The 6712-nt window shown below is 41.3% G+C and overlaps 1 protein-coding gene across 5 annotated transcripts in view; it reads left to right on the top strand.

Annotated features, from left to right (window-relative positions):
* The first annotated feature begins 615 nt into the window (after positions 1 to 615).
* Positions 616 to 6712, top strand: part of INSIG2 (insulin induced gene 2) — a 28042-nt gene continuing 21945 nt past the window's right edge. The window contains exon 1 of one of the 5 annotated variants that reach the window (XM_028533484.2): positions 616 to 671. The gene's annotated coding sequence lies outside the window, so the exon portion shown is untranslated. The other 4 variants (XM_036023631.1, XM_036023634.1, XM_036023632.1 and 1 more) reach the window with 4 other exon arrangements.

Here is a 6712-nt window from a genome sequence, read left to right as displayed (position 1 = left end):
CTTTATGAGGATTGACAATCATTCAGCAGATTCAACCAGGTAACGTGGTTTTCATACGAACAGTTTGAGAGGTTTACAGCAAAGAAAGGAAGACATAGAACATTATAACTTATTTATCAGGAGTACAATAATATGGACGTGGTTAGATTACAACAGTCTTGAACAAGGAAAAAAGGTAAACAGCAGAGCCCAGCAAAAGCACAAAGGTACAGTCAGCATCCTTGGTGGGCCGGGTGGCCGGCACTCCAGAGCCATCTATTCGGCTCCGAGGAAAGGGACCTGCTGACAGGGGCGCCTTTGAAAGAGCGTGCGTGTGTCAGTGCCCATTACCTTACACAGCCCACAGGGTCTGGGCACTCGTCACAACCCACGACGGCCTAGTCAGCAAGTAAGAGCTGATCTGACACCCTCCCATTACCTAGACCGCCCACGCCTACAACCAACCGCCAATTTCGCGTGGACCGGATACCCTTTTGCCTCGGATACCCTTTTGCCTCGGTTCGCAGGTCTACCAACCAGGCAGGTCAGAACCGGAAGCTTTTCTGCCCCGGTCTTCGGGCGTGTCTACGTCAGCAGCACAGGCGCAGTAGAGCTCAGGCGGAGTTGTGGGAGGAGAAAAGGAAGAGGCGGAGGGGGGGTGGAACTGGTCCCAGAAGATGGCGGAGGCGGGGGTGAGTTGGGGTCTTCCTGCGAAGCGCCAGTGATTTGATCCTGAGGGAAGTGGCCCGAGGAAGTGGGTGGCCTGTGCGAAGAGGATCTGCTGGTGATTTTGCATTCTAGGAACTCTACTGCCAAGGGCGGGGAGCCAGGACTACAGATGGGGCCTGAAGGCCGAGGAGTTCCACTCACCTGGAGACTGGTCGGCGAGGTTCAAGGGGACAACGGGGTTGGGGAGAGGTGATAGGAGTGGTCGAGGCTCCCCAGACAGTGTAAGAGCGTCGTAGAGGAAAGAAGGCTGGGGGACGGCGCGAAGGGCGACTCTGGAGATCTGATGGGGGTGGAGAAGGTCGGCGAGCTGTCTAGCATAGAGCTGTTAGGACTTTGGAGGCTTGTAGCCAGGGAGAGTGGTGGATCCAAAAGGTAGATATTGCAGTAAGTTTGGAATCTACAGGACGGCAATGTTGACATTGGGTTGAGGAGTGGGGCTTTGGCATTTAGGATTGGAATTGGAAACTTTTGGAGAAGCTTTGGGTATGCCAAAGAGAATTCTCTCCAAGACCCAGAAGTCGGTTGGTGATAACTCTCACTACGCTATTCTAGAGTTGTCGATGGAAAATAGCTGTCTGGCAAAGGAAGGCAGTGTGGATGATGGGGGACGGGGAGAGGGTGCTAAAAGTGACAAGGACCAATGCGCAGTTAGTGTTGGAAAGAAGTTATTAAAGTGTTAGCTAGATCTGAAAATATACCATGAAGAGCTTACTATTTGGTAGGATTGATGAAGAAATGCTTTAAGAAGGATAGACTTGACAGCTGGGTCACTGGAAATGACCCGGATCAGTATTGCAGTGGAGCTGAGGATTGCAGGGAAGGCACACTCCTATCCTGGATGCAGGAAGAATGAAGGCAGCCAAGCAGTAGTTAGTGTTTCCCAACCTTTGGGTTTGGACTTGGTATAAGCCACTTTGTGAAAACAAAGAGGATGCTGACACTAACAGGGTTCCCACAGGAAAAAAAATAATAACTATATTGTCTTTCTACTTTCCACCGTCATTCTTTCTCTGGACATTTTGTCCAGCAGTGTGTTTTGTTAGAGTTCTCAGTAGATATTTGATATAAAGTGACCAACCTGTGAATTGGGTACATTTGGGAAAGAGATTGATTCTTTTTAAACTGACAACTGTTGCTTTTACAAATGATGGGCTGAAAAGGAAAGGATAAAATGTAACTCATAAGTTTAAAGACAGCTCGTTTTCATTGTTATCAGAAAATTACTCCCAAGCAGTGTAGGAACATTTTTAGAGTGAAATTTGACATTTAAAAGCAGTAATGGAATGTGAATGCTGCTTGGTTAATGGTTTCTGTGTCTGGATTTTAATGTGGAGAGGAAAGGTGAGTTTCAGTGTCTTCAAGGCAAACATTTTTCTTCCTGGAAGCTTTTAGTGTGTGTAGCCTATGATTCACATGTGTGTGCTTATATTTAAGAAGAGTTAATTTTTTTTTATTGATTTAAGTGTGTTTTTCCTAGTGCTAATGCTTATTCTATTTTGAGAATGCCATTCTAATTAAGAGACATATGATAAAAAAAGATGTGAGGTAGTAATTTAATTTAACTATTGAGTAGCTTTTGTGACCTAAGCACCTGAACAGACAGGATAATCCGAGGGAGCAAACATACTTCTGTGACTACTACTTATTGTATAGTGAATGATCTTGTTTGATTTTAGGGGTTGTTGCAATTATTAGATGCAACTGGTTCATAAGGTCACTAGGAGATTTTGTTTGTGTGTTTGTTTTCAGTAGCTTATTGCCTGAAATTGTTTTAGTGGCAAATGTCAATTTTGATTTTCATTCACAAAGTTCAGAATCACTTGTAATGCTCATTTATTTAGAAGTAATTAATATCAATCCACTAACAGGTAACCATGTACCTGGAATAATGTCTTTCCAGTTTTGATGATTTGTTACGTATCTATCCAAACTATTTGAACTGTTTTTCTTTTTGTTCAGTAATGTACGTGATGAAAATTGTAGGTCAAGTGAACAGAGGGGAGAGGGGAGGGAATTTCAGGGGAAAAGGGTAAGGGTTTACAGGAACAAGTATAAAAGACATGGCCAAATACAGGGGGGAGTGAAAATGGGAGGGAGGTGGGGAGGGCTGGGTGAGGGGTGGGCCGGGATGGGAGTAAAGGACAGAAAGCTGTACTTGAACAACAATTAAAATAAAAAAAAATTGTAGGTCAGGGCCCAAGGTAGAATTTTTCATGCCCTCTGGAAGTTTTTCTTTGTCAGTTGAAAAAAAAAGCTTATTTTGGTATTAACAGTTCTTGATCCACATGACTTTAAAAACTGTTTCTTGTGTAGCACTTAAATTGTTTTTGTGTGGTGTTTGTAGAGGGAGGCAAGGAAGTGAAATGGGAAGTGCTCTGGACATGGAACCAGAAGGCTTGAGGCTAATATTGGTACTAGCTGGTAACAGTTTTATGATCTCAGAAAGTTACTTAACCTATTTTATTTTATAAAGTGAGGATTAAAAACACCTGCCTACTTACCAAGATTATTGTTGAGGATCTATTGAGATATTATCCTCTAAAGGGTATCTTGTACCAGAGACTTCTTTCCTGATCAGCGAAGTGTTTCTCGAGTAATGAAAATTTTTCAAATAGTTATTTTTTAATTTTGGAGAATCAGATTTATTATTGATATAGGTAATATTTAAAGCTATATGTGTGCTTTGTTTAAAGAAAATAATTTCAACACATAATCAGAAAAACAAACTTTAAAACAAACAAATTAGGGAATACTTATTCTAAGAGCTTTCACTTTAAAATAATCCACTCCCTTTTTTTATCATTAATGCTATTACAGCTGTCCCCAATTTTCCCCCACTTTGTCCCCTTCCACCCAGTCTCCACCCCCCAAGCCTTCACCACAAAAAAACTGTGGTAATTTACATTACATATATTTACAAAAAAAAATCCACATCCCATAATTATAATATGACTGAATATTTTTCTAGAGAATTTTGTGTTAGGGATGTTCACCTGCTCCTAACTAAGCCAACTGTAGTCCCTTTCCCATCACAAGGGTTAGTACCAGTGGTAGGCAACTGGCTCAAAGAAGCCCTATAATAGTCCCTTATCTGAAGATTTGAAGTTAAGTTCCAGAGAGCCAAGACTGTATCATTATTTAACAAAATCTACTGTTTAGCTAAATTTTAAGTATGTATATTCACAAAATTATAATAATAAAGAGTACAAGAGACAACAAAATAAAATAACCCACTCCCCTAGTGTGTGACTAATATTATAAACAATATTATTTTCCAGTAACTTAATTGTTCCACAGTAGAGAATGAATGGTCTAGTGAAATTTCTTATCCCTTTGATGAGTATGGCCATTTCCAAGAATTCACTTTACATGTTTGTGGTAGTGAGATCCAGTAGAACACAGTCTTGACCTTGTCATTGCACATGACCACATTGAGTCTCATTTGCATCACGAGTAAAATGAGAGAACAGTCAGATCACTGGTTCTTAACTTCTTTGGGATTGTGGATTTTGTGAGTACCTGATATACCCTGCAGAACTCTCTTCCGAGAACAATGCATATATGCACAACTTTTTTGTTTGTTTTTGTTCTGCATTAGGCTCACATACCCCTTAGAATGGATGATCACCCATTTCACTGTCATTTCTTAAATTTTAGGATACTATGATTCTAAAGCATTTAACTTTTATTTTTGTCTACAGTAATTATATTCTATTATATAGTCAGAAAATTAGGGTTTTAGACTTTTCAAAGATCTTTAAAAAACTCATTCAAATTAACATCAAAGAAATATCATGCTATTTTTAAAGAAAACTTTTAGGGTGAAGGAGGAAACTATAAACAAGCACTACTAGGAAAGGTTGAATAAACAGCTGTGGTAGAATAACGTAAACAGTTTAGAAAGTCTCTAGCAGCCTTGAAACAGAATGAGGAAAGAGTCTCTAGCAATCAGTGGCTCTCAGTGGAGAGTATTGCATCTCTGGGGGCATTTGGAAATCTGCGGGGACATTTTTAATCGTCTCAAATTGGGAAAGAGGCATGTAGTGGCATCTGGTGGGCACAAGCCAGGGATGCCCAGTGTTTTGCAATGTTTAGGGAGGTTCCACATAACAAGGAATCGTCCAGCCCCAAATTACGAAGCCTTTTGACAGCCACTGGTGAGTGATTGTGAGATGGGGTCTATCACAACTGAAATAACTGCATGAACAAATGATTTACTAGAGCAGTTTGGGTAACTTAAAATGTATATACAGTTCATCCTTGAACAACACGGGTTTGAACTGCATGAGCCCATTCATATACAGATTCCCCCCCGCCACCCCAGTAAAATTCATTTGGCCCTTGGTACTGTGGGTTTTGCATCCACAGATTCAATCAACCCTGTATTGAAAACAGTATTTCCAATCCTTAGTTGGGAATCCACAGATGTGAGAACTGACTGTATGCATTGCTGTATGCCATATTATATAAGGAGCATGAACATCTGTGGATTTTGGTATCTGTGGGCAATCCTAGAACCAACCCCTTGTGGATACTGAGAGTCAACTGTAGTTAAGTTTTTTGGAGAGTCGGAAATTATACACAGACTTTCAACTGCAAGTACAGCACCCCCAACCCGTGTTGTACAAGGGTGAACTAGTTTTAACAGCAACAAAGGGGTTTTGCTGTGTCTACTCGAAGTTTGGAAAGTAAAGAGTCTATTGTTGGTCTAATGCAGCCTGTAAAGTTGGCAATACGGTTTTTTTTTTTTTCTTTAAAACATTTTTTTTATTCCTTGATTAGTACATTTAAAGAAAATTTTGCCCTGGCTGGTGTGGCTCAGAGTGGACTGAGTGCTGGCCTGCAGACTGAAAGAAAATTTCAGGATGTTTGTACATTTATTGTCATGGTCTTTGTGTTACTATATAGTCGCCTATTTATATTGGCATTAGTACCTTGAGAATGTATTGTAGTTGAGATTGTTTTCTAATGTCTACCTGTTAGCAGAGTGTTAGACCTTGGTTCAAGAGTTCAGCAAAGGAAGAATTCAGAACCAAGAACTCTAGTGCAAGAAGATTATTTAGAAAGTCACAGAGGTAGAAGAAGTGAGCCAGCTGGGCTGTGTGAACTCAGGAAACAAGTTACAGAGGCAAAAGAAGGACCCTTGGAGCTTAGAAGAAAGAAAACAAAGGTACACATGCCTGAGGGAAGAAAGTGGTGGAGGGGAGGTATGGACTTGCCCCAGAGAGAGAGCATACACTGGGTTCTTTGTCTTAGGGGTTTTTATCTGCTTTCTAAAGGTGAGAATTTTAGGGGAGATATCAGGGGAAGACCTCAGTAGAACATTCATCAACTTTCTAGGTGTGTTCTTTCAGGATCATGGTCTCTACTGATTGGTTAGTTCTGGGGTAGGTTTCATTAGTCATTGCATCTGGTCCTGATGTCATCCATGGCATTGCTTCATCTGCTTTTGTTGCTTTTCTGGGCCTGGAGCTGAAATACAGCTGTGGCCACAGAGACAGAGTTTTGGTCAACAGACTCAAGGCTTTGTTCCTAAGATTATTTGATGCTTCTCAGAACCCCCTTGTCCTGCGGACTTAAAACTTAAGGGAGTGGTCCTGCAAGGGAGGAGGAGGCAGGTGGGTAAGGGTTTTGGATGTGGCCAGCTTGAATCAACTTCTGCCCTGGCTGGTGTGGCTCAGTGGGTTGAGTGCCCGCCTACCAACCAAAGGGTTGCTGGTTTGATTCCCAGTCAGGGTGCATGCCTGGGTTGCAGGCTAGGGGTCAGAGGTGTGTGAGAGGCAACCACACATTGATGTTTCTCCCCCCCCCCCCCTCTAAAAATAAGTAAATAAAATCTTTCTAATTTTTTTTAAATCTTAAAAAAAAAAAAAGAACTAGCTTCTGTTTCAGTTTCCTCATTTCAATGGCCAAGGAATTTTCCAAGCTTCTTACTACCCTGCTTCATATCCATCTTTTCAGTAACCAAATCCTCTTCTATAGACCCAGGTGCCTGAGAAGTTAG

The sequence above is a fragment of the Phyllostomus discolor genome, chromosome 4 (assembly GCF_004126475.2).
Source record: "Phyllostomus discolor isolate MPI-MPIP mPhyDis1 chromosome 4, mPhyDis1.pri.v3, whole genome shotgun sequence".
Lineage (NCBI taxonomy): Eukaryota > Metazoa > Chordata > Mammalia > Chiroptera > Phyllostomidae > Phyllostomus > Phyllostomus discolor.
Note: the sequence above shows the minus strand (reverse complement) of the source record. Positions and strands in the feature narration are given on the sequence as shown.